At 38.2% G+C, this 18,549-nt stretch overlaps 1 protein-coding gene across 2 annotated transcripts in view; it reads right to left on the bottom strand.

The window, feature by feature from the left end:
• The window catches only part of LOC149249687 (protein REVERSION-TO-ETHYLENE SENSITIVITY1-like), a 103,256-nt gene extending 96,834 nt beyond the window's left edge, over nucleotides 1-6,422 (bottom strand). For both annotated transcript variants that reach the window (XM_089458760.1, XM_089458759.1), the window contains exon 1: nucleotides 6,055-6,422. The gene's annotated coding sequence lies outside the window, so the exon portion shown is untranslated. The remainder of the gene's footprint in view (nucleotides 1-6,054) is intronic.
• Between the last annotated feature and the right edge of the window lie 12,127 nt (nucleotides 6,423-18,549).

Here is an 18,549-nt window from a genome sequence, read left to right as displayed (position 1 = left end):
TTCTGGATGTAAGAAGCAGATTGGTCTAAGGAAGAAGAATTTGTACTTACTCAAGTTGAGACAAGTACAGCCTTGAACAGCAAGGCATAAAGCTCTCAAAGCAGAGAGGTGATGTTTGAGCGAGAGCAGGATAGAGCTCTCAAGATGGAGCCTTGGCCAGTATCTCAGTTTGAGTCTCGGCTAGTTGGCAGTTGGGCCGACCAGCAAGATGATGAGCATAGCCCAAGGCGAGTGGAGGCAGCCACTCAGTCTCTGATTCCCAGTACAGAGAGAGTTCGAGCCAAGTGGGCAAAAGAGTTGTTTAAGGGAGATCAGGATTAAGTTGGATTATCCAGTGTCACCTTCAACCAGAGGAAGCAGCCACAGGGTACACGGGGTACATGGCACTTATGACTAAAGTGATAGACTCGCAGAGCATGGTTGGAAAGAACAGGTCTTTAGATCAGATTCCGCCGAAGAAAGCAGGGAATTCTTCTAGTTTAGAGGGACCAGCCGCAACAGCGGAGAATGTGGCAGTGTTGAAGACAGATCCAGGTGGACAAGGTTCTCGCAAAAGCACCTTCCTCGCGACGAGGGAGTGTTGAAAATTGTAGTGAGAGAAGGTCTTCTAGCTCATGCCTTAGCCAGAAAGACTGAGTTAATCTTTCATTTGGCCATGGACAAGTTCATGGAGTTAGTAAATTAATGCATAGTGTTGGAGTACTAGCTATCAAGATCCTTCCTTTAGTTTGACAACAGATCGAGTGGTAGTTATAAATTTAGATAAAACAAATTGGAGATCCAATGTTTGATTGAGGCAAGGATGAGTTATAACTCCAAGTTACGATTGGAGAGAGTTCAGTTCAAACTCAGTTAACAAGTCAATCTCAACTCATGTTCTAAATTTGTACTCGCCAAATATAGCATGGATCGAATCAATAAAAGGAGGACGAAGGCACAAGTTTATTCATCAATTGTTTTGTGCACAAGGTTGTGAGACAAAGGAAGCTCATGAGTTTTGTGAGAGATTGAGAGATCCTTGTTGTGAGAGCGTATCTTGGAAGAGCCAATACACAGAGCATAGAGAGACTTCTTGCTGCCAGATTTGCGCTAAGATTTAGGAGGTTTTTCCTAAATATTAGGGGCCAAGACAGTGCTAGGAAATAGGAGGAACCAGCGCAAGGAAATAGGGCCTGGCAGGCCACAAGGAAGTAGGAGCAGAGGTCAAGGTTTTGCAGGGTGTGTCCAGCTAGTATAGCGTGAGGATCAGTTTATTTATCAATGTGATAAATTGCCTTGTAAGAGATCTGATTGCTCAAAACACTATCAATAAATTCTACAGCAAAGAAGTGGGTTTTCCCAGTTTGGTTTCCCAAGAAAAATTATTGTGTCTCTTGTGTGACTGTCTTTTTATCTTTGTGATTATTTCGCTGCTTATCTATTGTTAAGAAATTTTATGTCTTGGTGAAAAGAAATTAGTTTCAGATTGTTCATCATAGCAATTGCATAATTTCGTGGAAAATCAACAAATTAGGTATGGCATTGGTATATATGTATTTTCTGCATTTTAGGAGAAACAGAGTGCGAGAGTCTAAGCCACATGCGGATGGGTTCAACACAAGATTAAAGGAAGTTCAGAATGAAATCGCGTAGTTGAGACCATCATTGATAGAGTCCCACAAACAATGAAAGCAAAAGGTAATCTACAACCAACCAAAAGTTTTATGGAGAATCAACCTTAAACCTGTGCTCATATTTGTTGATGTAAAAGGCCTTTTGGTTGAGTATGATAGTTATATGTATACATAATTGTGCAGGAAAATTGGCCTAAGTGTAATGTTTTAAAGTGAGTCGACCTATACATATGACCTGAAGCCGACTATTGGTAAACTTTAATTCTAATATGAATTAGATAGGCGCCCTTTGGAATTACCTTGAGGATTGTATGTGCATATTCAAGAAGAGTTAGTGGACCTTCATGATAACATGTAACCTTTGTAGCTCTAATAGGCAGCATTCTACTTTGAATCCATGCATTCACTTGGAGGGTCTTGTTTCCGTACATTGTGGAATTGGTTTAAGAACACGCCCATCTTGGAGGCTTTAGAAGACTAGAGTGTCAACCCAGGATGATGACATGGAGGCTAGAACACTCATTTGAAATCCCATAAATGGAGGATAATTGGAGGTGTATATGCATGCTTTGTGGAGAGAACCTACCCTTGAAGGGCCTTTGGAGGTTGGATGTTGGGCACTAAAGCCCACTATTCCTATTATTTATGGAGATGAGTCACATTTGAGAGGTAGTAGTAGTAAGTACCCCTTGATTTTGTACAAGTGGCATAAAGAAGCTCAAATTTTGTATATTTTAGATTAAATCATTAGAGAAGAGGGCTTCTACCTCTCCATAGGTTGTATTTGGGGATCTTAGTTTAAAATAATCAATATTTTAACTGTAAGGGAAGTTGAGAATCTCACATAGATAGAGATGCACTTCCTCTCATTTTTTCATGGTTGGATTGGGGAAGAACTCCCTTAGCAAGTCTGAAAGTTATAAAATTTGTTGGAGTTCTTTTATCATGGATTTGATGCTATGGATGGATGACTAAGATGCCTTCATTGAGGAGATGATTTGTGGATGAATTTTTGCAATCTCTTAATGCTTCATGGTTAGGGATTATGTATGAGCAATGATTTATCTAGTAAGTGTTATTCTTAAGTCTTTGTGGATTTCTTTGTTGAATGTATTAAGTGCAAATGTGTTTATCTAGTGGTGAGGGTGCATTCTCTTTGTATTATGCTTGGATAGATCCTATCTTGCATACCCTAGGAAAATTTCTAGTAGAGGACCTTTCCTTGAAATTGTCTTGGAGCTTTCTACACTGATAGGAATATCTTCTAGGGTCAGTAGTGGGCAACCCTAGTCATCACCCTATAGAAGGATCTTCTAAGGTCAGTAGTGGACAACCTTAATCATCACTTTGTATCCATTATTCACCTTCTCAAGGGAGACCTAGTTAAACCCATATGCCCAATGAAAAGGCACTAGTCTCAGATCCTCTCACCATTTCTCATACTCTAAATTCTTTCAAAACCATTTTGCTAGGTTTACTCTTCATATCACCTTGAGCTTTGTTGCCTTGAAACCCAAGCAATCTTAACCTAGGAAAGCCCCCCTTGAGTAAGAGGAGAGTCGAACTAAAGTGCAGAAGAGGGTTGGTGAGGTGACAGTGGCCCCCTTTTAGTCCACTCAGATCGCACTTGAGCTTTTCTCACTTTATCTCCTAAAGTGCAAATTTGTGTGATAACAGGACCCTAACAATCTCAACAAACTCATTGCTACTTTTAGTAAGCAACCTATTAATAGGGGTGATTTATTGTTATTCCTTGGATAAGAAAACAAATACTAGTTTATTGTAAAGGGAGATAGAGTTGAAACTTATATAAGGGTTTACTCTCCCCATTTGTAAGGTGTGAGTGAAAGAGCTCCTAAGCTTCAAAATAAAGGTGTTTATTTTGTCAAAGTTATTGTGAAATGTTTGTACAACTTTGTTATATGTGTGGCATATATTATTTGCAGGTTTGTGAATGTCGGAGTCAGTCAAGGGCCATAGAGGAGCAGAATCACTACACTGGAGAAGGTTGGGTACCCCTTAATGCATTTTATCTGATTAATTTATTGCATCTGTAAACACTGTTTAAGTAGGGGCCACCCTTGGTGTTGTCTTGAAGAGTGGATCATCCCCCATCAAATTTGTTGTTCTAGTAACCAAATTAGGGCTGTTGTAGGGTACATCACCTTGGCTGCTAGTAGCCCACAATCTTTCATAAGAACAGCCATTTGAAGTTACATGTGTGACCCCATAGCCCAAACAAATAAAAGCACCGATCTTCCCATTCATCCACCACCCAAAAACTCTAAAAATCTCAGAGTTATTTACGCCTTCTAAGCTCTCACTTGCTCTTACTCTCTGCTACACACATTGAGCTTAGTTAATCATTGGGATAGCCCCACTAGGCTAGATTTCACCTAATCTAAAGAGAGAAAGGCAACAGTACAGAAGTAACAGTGGGTAGCATACTTAAGTTGTCGTTGTGGTCTCACCACTTAAAGACTTTTGCACCAAGTGAGAACTTGGCAGTAACAAGACGTAATGAAAATATTCTTCAAACTCATGATTTATTATTAACTCAAATATTTTACTCATAAAACAATTTCTCCACAATTTCATTACATGAAAAATTTCTTTAAACTCTAGAGTATGAGTATAATGATTCAAGTTCTGATCCTTCAGCTTTAAAGTATCAAAATGCTAATGCCTTTGAAGCAACCATCTACATAACAAACGACTAGTGTGTTTTGCATCAAAATGTTGCTGCCTTTGATGCAACCATCTACATAGACCACAAAGTCATCATCACAATCTGGAAACTACTTCAATTTTAAAAGATATGAACAACTACTACAGTTTCTAAATGCTCTTTTCACATCCAATTGTCTCCTCGAACTTCTTTCCTTTCTTTTAAAAGATGTTCTCAAGTGAGCAATACTCAAAAACCCTTCCACAAGCCTGTAATAGTAATTAACAAGTCCTGGAATGTTCTTCCTTGGAAAGCATTCATCAACATAGGCCAACCCACAATTGCTTGGAATTTTTGCAAGCCATAGAAATCCCATCTTCAAAAATGATATGGCTCAGGTATTGCACCTCATTCTTATAAAACACACACTTGATTAGCATCGACACAACTCCACTTCGCTTATAAAGTAATAAAATACATCACCTATAAAATTAAATTCATTGATCACGTGTAAATATTTTATGTACGTTATATCCTTCGTGTCTTTTATGTCTTCAATGGTCATTACAACTTTCTTGGCAATCTTTTGTTGTAGCAAATATCATGTCGCATGCTATTATTGTAATATTCTTCATTCCTCTTGTAGTGTGCATCCAACTCTTTCGTGGTCCTCATCATCCTCCTTTCTATATTAGAACTTTTCAAGTCCCCAAAACTAACTAGGAAAACCCCCATGATGATCACTCTACTAGTTCAAGGTGCAACCTGGACAAATTTCTTGCCAGGCCATCTAGTTCTTAATTAAGGGCTATATAACTATGATCCTCCTTGACTTCTCATAACTCCGTGACCGCACAAGTCAAACAAAGCCCTATTGCTTTATATTCATCAAATGGCCCTGTAATCTTGCAAATTTTAAAGGTCTCTTCAAGCTGCCTCAGTTTAGTCTACTCCCAGCTATATTACTTTAATTCAGCCTAAAATATCAGGTTCTAAGAAATGGCTATTTGGCAAATTCCATCAAGTTCATCCTTGAAATATATCTTAATAGAATTATTGGGATTGTAATGAAAACCATAAACTTATTGATCTTAAGATATCAGCCAGTGTGGATTGACCCAAGCGAAAGCATAAATTCACAGACATTAAGTTTAAACAGTTTTACAGACCGTGAAGATATTGGTGTAAGATCAGAATGCCAATCACCCCTGCCAACAGTTAACAACGCAGGAAATGAATACTCTAATGAATTTACATCTCTGTTAAAGAACATCTGACCTAAACAAATATTGAGCTCATGTGCGATCAGTGTATTGAGTGCAAATAGTCTCACTAACAACAGCTGTCTGTCAGTGGGGTATTGGTTGAGTGGATAATGGTTAATGGATTTTGTTATATTCCCCCCCACCAAATGTTCAAATTTCCCAGAAATATGCGTTATAAGCCAGTAGACGTGCGTACAATCTATCGTCAATTCTCTCAGATTGGAGAAAGGCTGAAGGATTTTCGGAAGAATCTGGTCAAAAAACATAAGAGCAGCAGGTACATGGCAGCAAAGAAAATAAAACACAGCATTACCTCTTTTATTTAAAAGTTAAGAATACTTGTGTCATGTCGATGATTGACACTGCCAGTAAACCTTTTCATGGGCCAATTTTTTCTTCAAAGCTTATACTTATTTGAAATTTATTATTTTCAAAGGATTTGCAGAAAAGAAAGAAGAAGAAGAAAAATAATAGATTAAATTTAGCATCAGCCCTACTTGGTACTTACCAGTCTGGTAGATTCGACGATGAGGAGGCGTAGGCAGAGATCTGTGCCAAACTTAACTGCAGCAATGAGTGAGATCCATAGAACAATCAGGCGCGCTCTGCATTTATTGACTTTCTATTTAGAGGAAGAAAGTACAGGCCCCTTTGCAGCCTCAACTTGTTTTCAACCTCATACATGCTTGCAGGAGTGTGATAACTTTCCGAGGGCAGAAAATTGGGTCCGGTAACTTCGTTGAATTTACTTTTTCTTTACCATATTTTGATTGCCAATCTGCTATGTTAAACATTTTAATAAAAAATTATTGGAAGTATGATCGAAAAATCTGCAACGATTGACATTTTGGGAGGAATTATCATTGACTACGCCACACCAGTAGTTAGGCCCATCTTGTCAACGTATTTTGACAATAATGTTTAGTAAAGAATTGTTTTAGATTTTCAAGATAAACATTTTCGAAGATTTCATATGAATTCCTTCCTATATTAATAATGTTTGTTATAACAGAGAAGATACGTTAAATCATTAAATTCCAAAGTTTTAACTTAAAATTTGCAAGTAAACCTTTGTCTTTTTAAAGCTCAAAAAGTATGTGAAACTAATATATTGAATCATAATAATAACGTGGGGGTTTCAAAATGAATAAGTCAAAACATTTTAAGTGTTTTTTAATTTATTTATTTTTATAATTTTATTTAATTATTGTTAAAATAATAATTTTTCATAATAATATCTCATGGTAAATGAATAACTTGTTTTATGCAACGTTGAATATGAAACTAAATTTAACTGGAAACATTTTTACAAATGTAACTTTTTCTACTTTCAACTTCAACCCCCTGAAATCTTAAATCTTAATTGCTTGCCTTTTGTGCTCATGCCATGGTTAGCCCGGAGGAAGCTCCTCCCCCTCCATAGGACGATGTGGCGGCCTTTCAAGCTTTGATTGCATCTCTTCTAGTGAAGCAGAGATCCAAGGAAAACTCTTCCAAGTTTGTGGAAAGGTTGGAGGAAATTTCATATGTGGCAATGCCCTATGTCTTTTGTCGCTCGACATTGGCTTTCACAGACAAAGCCTTAGTTGGAAAATTCACAGGGATGTGGCCTTCGCCAAAATCCATGGAGGCTTGGGCTGAGAAAAAATGGAAATATAAGATGAAAGGAAACTTGGGAATCTACACAGTTGGAAATGGCTTCTTCGCCTTCCTTTTTAAGCTCAAGGAAGACAAAGAGGTTATTTTCAGAAACGACCCATATTTCTTCAGGAATAGGGGGATGTATTTGAACAAATGGTTATTAGATTTCGACCTAGCAGATGACATCCCAAACATTGTTCCACTATGGGTAAAGCTTCCTCGACTCCCTCTCTCTTGTTGGAGTGATGATTGTCTCAAAGCCATCAACGACATAGTAGGCAAATACATAGACAGAGACAAGCCAAAGGGAGGTCAGCTTGCATGTGCAAAAAATTGTAGTGAGATAGGTCTGGAGAAGGGGCTCCCGGCAGAGATTTCCCTCACGATGGGAGGATGGAAACACTGTCAAACTTTGGATTATGAGCATCTTCCCTTCAAGCGTCGGGTTTTCCATGAATATGGGCATTTCACCTGTGGCTACAAGAATTCCCAAACAAATAGAAGTGAGACCCCTATGGGTGCCCAAACAGAGCAGTGGTAGACCCAGAGAAAAGGAGGAAATAAGAAAAACTCGACAGCTAATAGGAATGCCCAGCAAAGTAACAACACCCCATCCTCCTCTGTGAATCCTTTTGAGGTTTTGCAGGCACCGGAAGCAACTCAATTGGATGAGTCAGTTCATGATTCCCAGTCATCGCTTACACTGGGAAATAAATAAGATGTCCTTGTGGAGGAAGGGGAAATCCTTGAACCCTTGAACGAGGTCAATCTAGGAGAAATTGCATCCTCATCAACCCCAAAACCCCCCTTAGAAGATGGTAGTCCTATCATTTGTCATTTAGCACAACCAGAGTCCCCTCCTAGACAAGCAGAAGCTTTACAGGGAGGATCCGGGAAAATAGTGATGAGAAATATGGCTTTGACAATTGGAGGACCTAATGAAGCAAGTAGTCAAGAGACTAAAAGCACTATTAAGAAAAGGAGGAGACATTCTAAAAAGGAGATTAGGGAAAATGAAGTTGAGCATAATAAAAAATTGGGAAATCAGCCGCAAATATTTGATTTGTTAAAGCTCTCTGGAAACAAAGGCACAACAGGGATAACGGAAGGAGGTAGCAAAGCTCACTCACCTCCTAAGAAATAATGAAATTTCTCTCATGGAACTTAAGGGGTTTGGGAGGACCCTCTAAAGCCCTCTCGATCAAGTATTTAATCAAAGCGGAGAAGCCTTCCATTTTTTTTCTCCAGGAGACTAAGTTAGAAGATGAAGAATTAACGAATGTGGCCAATTTTTTTGGAAGATGGCGATGGAGTTGGGCAGAGCTCTCGGGGAGCATCTAGAGGTCTGGGCATTTTTTGGAATAAATTTCAATTTTCTTTAATTGAATGTGTAAAAAACATCAACTGGATTGCTACTATTTTGGAAAGGAATGATACCAAAGAAAGGATCAAGGCATTGAATGTCTATGTTCCTTCTACGTATGGGGATAAGTTATAATTTTGGGATAAGCTTATTATGTTAAAGAATGATCAATGGAATCAGAGCTCCATCATCGGAGGTGACTTCAATACTACTTTATTTGCATCCGAGAAAGGGGGTAGAAACGTAGTGCGAGATCCATTTAGAGAAAGAATGGAAGATATCATAACAGAATGAGATATGATAAATGTCAAGCTAAGGAAAGGAAATTTTACATGGTCGAACAAGAGAAGTGGTTTCGATAATATAACAACTCGTCTTGGATGATTTTTAATTCACAACACATGGATTCTAAAAGGTTTGGACCCCTTTTCCTCCATTTTGGCTCTGAGTGAGTCAAACCATCGATCAATCTTGTCGATAATGGAAGCAATGGAGGATATGGGACCTATCTCTTTTTTATTTAACCCTTGACAGTTGAAAGAGGATGGTGTCATGGATATAATATTACATGCATGGAGCACTTCAATTAGAGGGTCCCCGACATTTGTTTGGAAGTCGAAGATAAAATTTGTTAAGTAAGAGCTAAGAACCTAGGCAAAAGGAGTATATGTTTCACGGGGCAAAAGAAGGAATGATTTTCTTAATGAACTGGAACAACATATATATAGCATGGAAAACACTAAAGTGGAAGACTAGCATCCAGAGAGGGAGAAAAGTTTAAATAAGCAAATCTACTAGGAAAATCGAAAGGAGGAAGAGTTTTGGAGGCTCAAGTCCAGAAGCATATGGCTAAAGGTAGGTGATCAAAATACTTATTTCTTCCATAAGAAGACAAAAGCAAGGGAAATAAGAAATAGGGTGAGGGAGATCACTTCAGAAGGTAAGACAACAATCACAACATTCCCATAAATAAAAGTTGAATCTTACAAACACTTCTAGTCATTGTATTCATTAGTTGGAGACCTAAATCTTGGTAAGGCTAATGAACTTTTGTCCTCATTTCTTCTAGAGATTTCAAAAGAATAAAATCAATATCTCACAAAGGAAGTTGTAGAAGAGGAAATGATTGAAGTAATCAAGTTTATGGACACTAATAAGACTCTAAGGCATGACGGATTCCCTATCATCTTCTATCGAGCCCTTTCGTTGTTGATTAAAAAAGGTTTGATTAAAATACCCAATTGGACCAAGATCAAGGGATTGTAATGTTGGAGGGGGAATTAATTCAACATTTTTAGCCCTGATCCCCAAAGAGTCAAATGTTACAAACTTCAATAGATTTCACCCCATCTCACTATGCAATGCCTTGTATAAGATATTAACAAAAATAATTGCAAGTTGATTAAAGAAACTGATTATGAGGTTGATCTTTGAAAATCCAGACAGTTTTCTTCAACACATGCACATTTTGGATAATATTAGAACAAGAGGAAATCCACTCGAGCAAAGAAAGGGGTGAACTGAGATTTGTAATAAAGCTAGACATGGCAAATGCTTTCGACCGAGTAATTCATTCTTTCCTCTTCTTATTATGGAGAAACTTTGTTTCCGCAAAGAATTTATTCTCTAGATAAATGCTTATATTGGATCCCCTTGGATAGCTCCCCTGATCAATGGTAGACCAACCCCCTTCTTTAAAGCTTCTAGAGGTTTGTGTCAAGGTTGCCCACTCTCTCCTCTATTGTACATTTTAGTGGCAAAGAGCTTAAGTAGAAATCTAGAAAAAGTCAGAGTACGTGGATTATTGTCATGCCTCTACATTCCTAGAAACATCAAAGATATCAATCACTCCCAATTTGCAGATGACACTATTCTCTTGGGTGACGCTTCAAAAATCATAGCAAGAAGATTCAAAGGGATCTTATATGTCTCTCTAGAGCTTTCAGGGGGATTAGTAAATAAAAGGAAGAGCCATCTTTATGGATGGAATTGTTCTGAGGTAACATTGTAGGAGATCGCATCAGCTCTCGATTTCCCAATTAAGATTAGGTGGAAATCTTTCAAATATCTAGGAGTTCCAATCTCATTAGGTTTACCTTTTAAGGAATAATGGGAAGAGATAATACAAAAATTCAAGAAGAAAATAGGAATTTGGGGTGCCTTTTGGTTGCACTTAGTAGGAAAAACAATATTAATTAAGTCAGTCTTATCTACTCTGTCGATTTATATGTGCTCTCGGCTTCTAGATCCGAAGAGTATTCCAAAACAAATTAGTATCGTGATCAAAAAATTATTATGGAAGTGTTCTAAACCTAAAGCTTACCTGCAAAACCTAACACCTAAACCCTTTAACCCTAACCTAGAACCTAAGACATGTGTTAAAACACATTTAAAATGCATTAAAAACCTAATCCTAACCCTCTCGAACCATGTTATATTCAAACCATATATAATAAACATATTATAAAACAATACAAATTATAAATAAAACAGTCCTAACCATGGGTATGGAGACCACGACGGAGACAAGAGCATGTGAACAGACAGTTTATCAGGCGGAGGTTAACTGTGGCAGTCAGATTATAGAACCGTCGGCGAAATACAGAGTGGATGCGAGACGCATGTGAACACATTCATTGCACCGTCAGTTAAACATGGCATTGAAATCGCAGTCAGGCAAAGGTAACATTACCGTGGCGGTGACAACATGTGAACGCATCGCAACTGTTAGCGAAACTGCCGAAGAGGTGACCGTGAGGTGTCTGCCTGTGGTTAGACCACAGCCTATTCACATGGGCAGTCAACCCATCTTCGCGCAGTCAGCTGATCGCCAGCGGGCTATCTATAACCTAAAGTTATTTTTGGGTTATTTTGTTAGTTTTTGCATCAAAACTAATTTGAATATCATGGCCTCTATCCCTATGTGACATAATATCTTCAACTAAAACCCTAATTTAACCCTAGAAGTCAGCTTATGCATTCTAAAGTTGGGCAACAGAGGTTAGAATGAATTTGTAGGGTTATGAAGGTAGTTTTGCTCATTGAAGATGGGGATGAGTGGTTTTGAGTTTTAGAGTGCAGATTCTAGAGGATATAGGTGATTTTGTTTTCAATGTAACAGGGGCATCGGGAGTCGGAATTGGAAACCGAGACAGGCGTTGGAAAGATAATTCAAAGAGATTTCTTGTGCCAATGACCAGAAGTGATTGCATGCACAATTAGTCTGGTCAATTTTCTGTGTAATCGACCTCCTCGGATTCAATCCTAATAAAGAGGTTGCCCATCTTGAAAGCGGACCCAGAGACGTAGTCCATCAGAAGGAAAGACCTACTTGTTCCCATTGCCAGAGAATCGGTCATGATGAATCTAAGTGTTGGAAACTTCATCCCGAACTTAAGCCCAAAAAGTTCCTTAAAGAGAAGGATGAAAAGAAAGCAATTGCAGTAGTCCAACAAGATCTAGGTTCTGATTCAGGTGATGAAAGGAGGATAACTGCCATAGTTTCGACAGGTAAAACTTCTGACACTGGTTCAAGTTTGAATACTATTGCATCTTCATCAAACATAAATCCTTCAAATGAGGATAAAAGAGTTGAATTATTTAACATAAGGATAACTTCTAAGCACACAAAGATAGATACAATGTTTGACAGTGGATCACAGGAAAATTTAATATCTGAATATTTAGTTAAGAACTTGGGTTTGGAGACACGGAATCATCCAAGACCTTACCCATTAGGATGGCTAAATAAATCAACTCAAATAAAAGTCACAAAACAATGTCGATTAAGATTTGCCATTACAGTTAATTACATTGATGAAGTGGAATTAGATGTGGTTCCAGTAGACATATGTGGAGTTGTCTTAGGAAGTCCTTATCTTTATGATCGTGATGCAGTATTTTATAGGAAAGAGCATAAATATCACCTTAAGAAAGATGGGGTTGAATTTATTTTCAAGGCACATCAAAGTAAAAATCACTTGAATTTAGTTGTTGCTAATCAGATGAAGCGATTGATAAGTTCAAATAAAATATTTGTAATCATGTGTGTAAAGGAACAACATAAGAATCGATAAGATGTTTGTTCAAGTTATGAGTCTTAGCTTAAAGATAGTTTGATCAAAGAGGTAAAAACTTTTCCGGTTCTATTTAAAGAAACCAAACATATTACTCATAAGCAGGGAATACAACATGAATTACAATTGATGCCTAAAGTTTCTCTTCCTAATGTCAGAATGAATCAATTCAGTCCAAGTTTGGAAGTTAACAGTTACAGGGATGCAGGTCAATATTGGGGAAAACCGGTGTTAAGTTTCTCTTGTATTGTGTCAACATTTCATGTTTCAAACAATTTGGAAGCCTCTTTTCAAGTGGAGAGGAAGCCTATTTTGTTTCATATCAAAGCCTTTTCTAAAGCAGTGTCAAAGTATCCAATACATCTAAGGGAAACTTATGCATCAAGGGAAAGTGCTAATCAATGGAAACATAATTTAATGAATTAAGAAACAGTGATTCAAATAAATCATCTGACATTTCAATACTTTCAAAGTCAAATTAAGTTGCAGCAGTTTACACCTTACATTTTGATGGGTTTATTGCAGCAAGTTCACTTAGTAATCAGGAATCAGGAAAGTATCTCAAGTCAAGTAGTTGGTATGATGTCAAAAATGTCTTTGATTGTCTTTGTCATTCCGCAAAATAGATTGTTAATACATGTCAATAGTATTGAGCAAAATCCTGTAGAGACTATTTTTAAAGATGTTTATGAATCACTAATTCATGGTACTTAGTGGAAAGAAGTCAATTCCCAGGTTCATAACAGGTTGTTTAACCATGTTCGCAAGTTATGCATACTGCAGATGGATGGAACAGTTCACAGATTCAAAGTGTGCCATGATTAGCATCATCAGGGTCATCACTTTCAGGTGATTGATCGAATGTATTGGTACATCTTCTGGACAAGGTGGAGAGTGAGGGAGCTCTACCCTCATTTACTATCTGTTTAAGTCAAACTTTTGTGGTCCAAAAGCTTTCAAGTGGAGAGGATTGATCCAGGAGGATCTTGTCAGATTAGTTACACAGGTTCAGTTTCATCGTTAGCATTCAGTGTCCAGTGTCTTCAGCTTCGACAATGATGTTTATGGTTCAGGTTGTCCGGTGATGTCAATGGTTTTCATGGTGTTCGAAGGATAGGGTTTTGTACTTGGTTGTCGACATGTGATTGTCGTCAGTTCCGCCAGGGTTTGGTTGTCGACTCATGTTCGTCATCAACGTTCAATCTTCATTTGTATCTAGTGTCAATTCAGTGTTTTGGTTCATAGGTATCGTCATGTGACGCTTGTCGCAAATGTCGCTTTGTGACAAAGAAGTGTGCATAGGTTTATTGATCTAAATCATCAAAAAAATGATCTAAACCTAAAGCCTACATGCAAAACCTAACACCTAAACCCTTTAACCCTAACCTAGAACCTAAGCCGTGTGTTAAAACACATTTAAAATGCATTAAAAACCTAATCCTAACCCTCTCGGACCATGTTGTATTCAAACCATATGTAATAAACATATTATAAAACAATACAAATTATAAATAAAACAGTCCTAACCGTGGGTATGGAGACCGCGGCGGAGACAGGAGCATGTGAATAGACAGTTCACTAGGTGGAGGTTGATGAGCCCCAAAAATGGATAATTATTTGGGCTCATTCAACCTCCTAATTCGACTTAATCCACCATTCTCATTAGTTTATTGCATGTTTTTGATTATATTTATGCTAATAGAGTGAATTGGGTTAGTCATTATGCCAACAAGTCTAATGTGTGCTTTGTGTAGCCTTTTTGGTCAATTTGGAGACAAAATCAATGGTTGAAATGAGCACTTGGCAGCCAAATTCGTGGAGAGTATTTTTAGGAAGGTGTTCCCTTCATTTATGGGCCCTTACCTCAAATTCTCCACCATCAGCTCAGAGTTCAAGGGCCACCAAATCAATTAGCACAAGGGCAACCAAGCAAGTCAAGTAGGACTACTGTTAACTACAAGTTTTGGGCAGCCGAGTCCCTAAAGTTTAGGAGGACTGTTGGGGTCCTCAATTTGTATAAATAAGAAGGCTTAGGGCCTCATTTGGGTTAGCTAGTGGTTAGTCATTTTGTAGCCAGTAGTTAGTCATTTTGTATTCATTTTGTAGTCATTTTGTAGTTCGATTTTTAGGCAGTAGATTAGCTTTGCTTTCAGCTCATTTTCAAGTTCTCCTTGTGGACAGTTTTGATGTAACTCTTTTTTTCTTGCTCAATAAAGATGAATCCAACTTTGCACCAGCTCTAAATCTCTCTTAGGAGGCTATAGCTCTTGGGGTTGGGCCCATCTCAAGTGCCCAATACCTCCTTTGATTATCTTTATGTGTTTTTGCTGCATTCTTAGAATAAAATCTGCTATTTAGATCTAAATCTTGTTTTGTTATTTAGTTTGTTTTTTGATGAGTAAAATAGCTTTTCATGCTCAGATTTAGTTGATAGGTTGTTAACAGAAAAAGCTTCAAGAAAAGGGCCAACAAACATCTGTGATTTCACCTCTCCCTCACTGGGATCAGGAGTTGTGACTAGGATGACTTTGCTGCCCACAAAAACACTGACTTTGCTTTGCCATGCAATCATTAGTGTTTGGTTTTCATTTGCAGAAGTTGGTTACATATTCAGATCTTTGAATGCTTCATTGCATAGTTAATATACATGGTTTCCTTGCAAATAAAGCTGCTGTCCATTCTTGTTACTGTTAGCTAGATCATATTAGGGTAGCATAACTAGATCTTTGTTTTCTTGCATGTTTTTGTTGGTTCAGTTGGAAACACAAATTGTAGAGCACCTGTACCACTTCTCTGTCTACCCAGACTCCCTCAAACCCATCTTCTCCATCTCCTAACTTGGTTTCTTGCCTCACGTTGCCATACTGCCCTCATAACCCTACCTTTTGTGCAACATTACTTCAGTCTTCTTAGAATAAGTCCAGCCATCTACACCTTCTCCTCAACTCTATCCATCAGTCCTTGGGTCATTTCAGGCCCCTACCCTGCCTCCCTATCCATTCATGCACCTTACCTCACTCACCCATCCTCCAAAATCCAATTTTTAAACATCCTGTAGAAAAATCACAGAACATCCTGTAGAAATCTCTGAACATCCAGTAGAACCCCTGCAGACTTCCTGTAGAAGCTCACAAATGAGGTTTCTTGATAGCCAAACTTTGTGAAACTCTTCGGAAGGGTGTTAGGGACTCCTTAGACCCTCTCTGAACCTTCTCAACCTTTTCCAAGCATTTCTCCTCCTTGATCCACCTCTGCACAGTAAAAAATAGTTAAAAGCACATGCACGATAACTCTAACAACTTATTCAAAAATACAGAAAGATGTTTTCTTCAGATAGAGGTAGTCTAGACACATGTATTTTACCTTCATAGAAGTAATGGCATCTCTGTCAATAGTTTGCATGCTCTCCTTTGCGTCAGTAGGACTAGCTGGTAGAATTAGGGTTTGCTAGGGTTTGCGTTTCTTTTTGGCTTTCAGTTTCTTTCCGCAAGTAGATTAACTTCCTTTGAGTTAGCTTCCATCCATCAGTTAAAAAGCTTCTTCTAAGAGCTCATAGAAGTTGGCTTAAGCTCCTAGCAGACTTGTGCCAGCTGACCAAGTGACAGCTGCGGCAAGAGCTAGTACTTGTGCATACAGCACCGTCGCTTCAAAGTTTGTTACGAACTACCGGGTTGATAAAATTAAAGAAGGGAGTTCCAGGAGTTGCAGCATTATTGCTGCAATACTGGAGCCCACCAGAGGTTAACCATGGGAGTCAGGTTATAGAACCGTCGGTGGAATACACAGTGGATGCGAGAAGCATGTAACATGTTCACCGCACCATCAGTTAACAGTGGCATTGAAATCGCATTCAGGCGAAGGTAACATTACTATGGCGGTGACAACATGTGAACGCACCGCAACCGTTAGTGGAACCGCCAGAGAGGTGACCGTGAGGTGTCCACCTATAGTTAGACCGCAACCTATTCACATGGGCAGTGAACCAATATCCGCATAGTTAGCTGACCGCAAGCGGGCTATCTATAACCGAAAGTTATTTTTGGGTTATTTTGTTAGTTTTTGCATTAAAACTAATTCGAATACCATGGCCTTTATCCTTATGTGACATAATATCTTCAACTAAAACTGTAATTTAACCCTAGAAGTTAGCTCATGCATTCTAAAGTTGGGCAACAAAAGTTAGAATGAATTTTTAGGGTTATAAAGGCATTTTTTCTTATTGAAGATGGGGATGAGTGGTTTTGAGTTTTAGAGTGTAGATTCTGGAGTATATAGGCGATTTTGTTTTTAGTGTAACAAGGGCATAGAGAGTCAGAATTGGAAACCGAGACAGGCGTTGGAAAGCTAATTTAGAGAGATTTCTTGTGACAGTGACTAGAAGTGCCTGTGTGCATGATCAGTCTGGTCAATTTGCTGTGTAATCGACCTCCTCGGATTCAATCCTAATAAATCGGTCGCCCATCTTGAAAGCGGACCTGGAGATGTAGTCCATCAAGGACGAACTCCATAATCAATCTTGCTGTCTAGTATCGCTGTGTTTTGCTGCTTTTAATTTCTATATTACATATTTCTTTTGTTTTCTCATCTGTCGTAAAGTCCTTCTTCTCAAGCAGTTCCCATGATAAAAGCACTTTCAGTTAACATTATGTTCACTAATGGCATTAATCAAGTCTACCCCAATTTGACATATGATCATTTCAGATCATATAATTTGGCATCGGAGCAGGTTGCGTTTGTAGAATTTGTGAGTGAATGTTAACCAGGTCAAAGTCGCAACGTGGAGAAGGAATCCTCGAGGAGATTAATCCAAAGATTGGAAAGCGAAGAGTCATTCATAAGTCGACCATGACAAGATCTGATGTAGGTGAAACGCCAAAAACTAAGATGAGCGATGAACAGTTTCAACAAGCATTCTTGACTATCCAGCATATGTTGGGAGAACTATATGAGGATAAGAAGGTGAGAGATACAGCTTCTTCTTCGAAGACATCGAAGAAGGACAAAGTTAAAGGCAAGATTGATAAACCTCGTTCACCTCCATCATCTCCATCATCATCATCATCATCTTCTTCTTCCAGTTCAAAATCTGAAATAGAAAAGAAACCTAAGAAAACATCTATTTTGAAACTTGATGTAAAATTTGAGTTACCTATTTATGATGGCGAAATGAATCCTGAAAAGCTAGATAACTGGATTAAGCAGTTAAGTGTCTTGTCGTATTCAGAGCATTTATGAGGATAAAACTAAAATTCAGTTAGCTACACTTAGAATGGGGGAAAAACTTTAATCTGGTGGGAAAGTAAAACTCAGATAGAGGTAAAGCGAAAAGGTAAAGTCATCTCTTCATGGTCTAAGTTTTTAAAAGCTCTTAGGAAACAATTCTATCCTTTAGGATACATGCAGCAAGTTGTTATTGATTGGCAGCATTTGAGGCAAGGTAAAGGGCAGAGTGTTCAGGAGTTTACTCAAGAGTTCAGAAAGAAAGCATTGGCGCTTGGTATTTCATTGGATACACATGAAACTTTATTAAAATACATCGGCAGTTTACATTCATATTTGCAACATACATTATTGATGTTTAATCCTGATGATTTTGATGAAGTGTGTGTTCAAGCCATACATATTGAATCAGGTGGCAGACCATTAAAGTTTTCACCACAAGCATCCAAAGAGTTGGAAATTAAGGATTCCAATGACAGTAAAGGGAAGAACAATTCGGAGAGAAAGAAATCAGCAATAGCTCAAAAGGAAAGACCTACTTGTTCCCATTGCCAGAGAATCGGTCATGATGAATCTAAGTGTTGGAAACTTCATCCCGAACTTAAACCCAAGAAGTTCCTTAAAGAGAAGGATGAAAAGAAAGCAATTGCAGTAGTCCAGCAAGATCTAGGTTCCGATTCAGGTGATGAAAGGAGGATAACTG

Source organism: Pinus tabuliformis, chromosome 7 (assembly GCF_031772625.1).
Source record: "Pinus tabuliformis cultivar Carrire ecotype Pingquan chromosome 7, CPIR1, whole genome shotgun sequence".
NCBI lineage: Eukaryota > Viridiplantae > Streptophyta > Pinopsida > Pinales > Pinaceae > Pinus > Pinus tabuliformis.
This window is presented reverse-complemented; position numbering and strand designations above follow the sequence as displayed.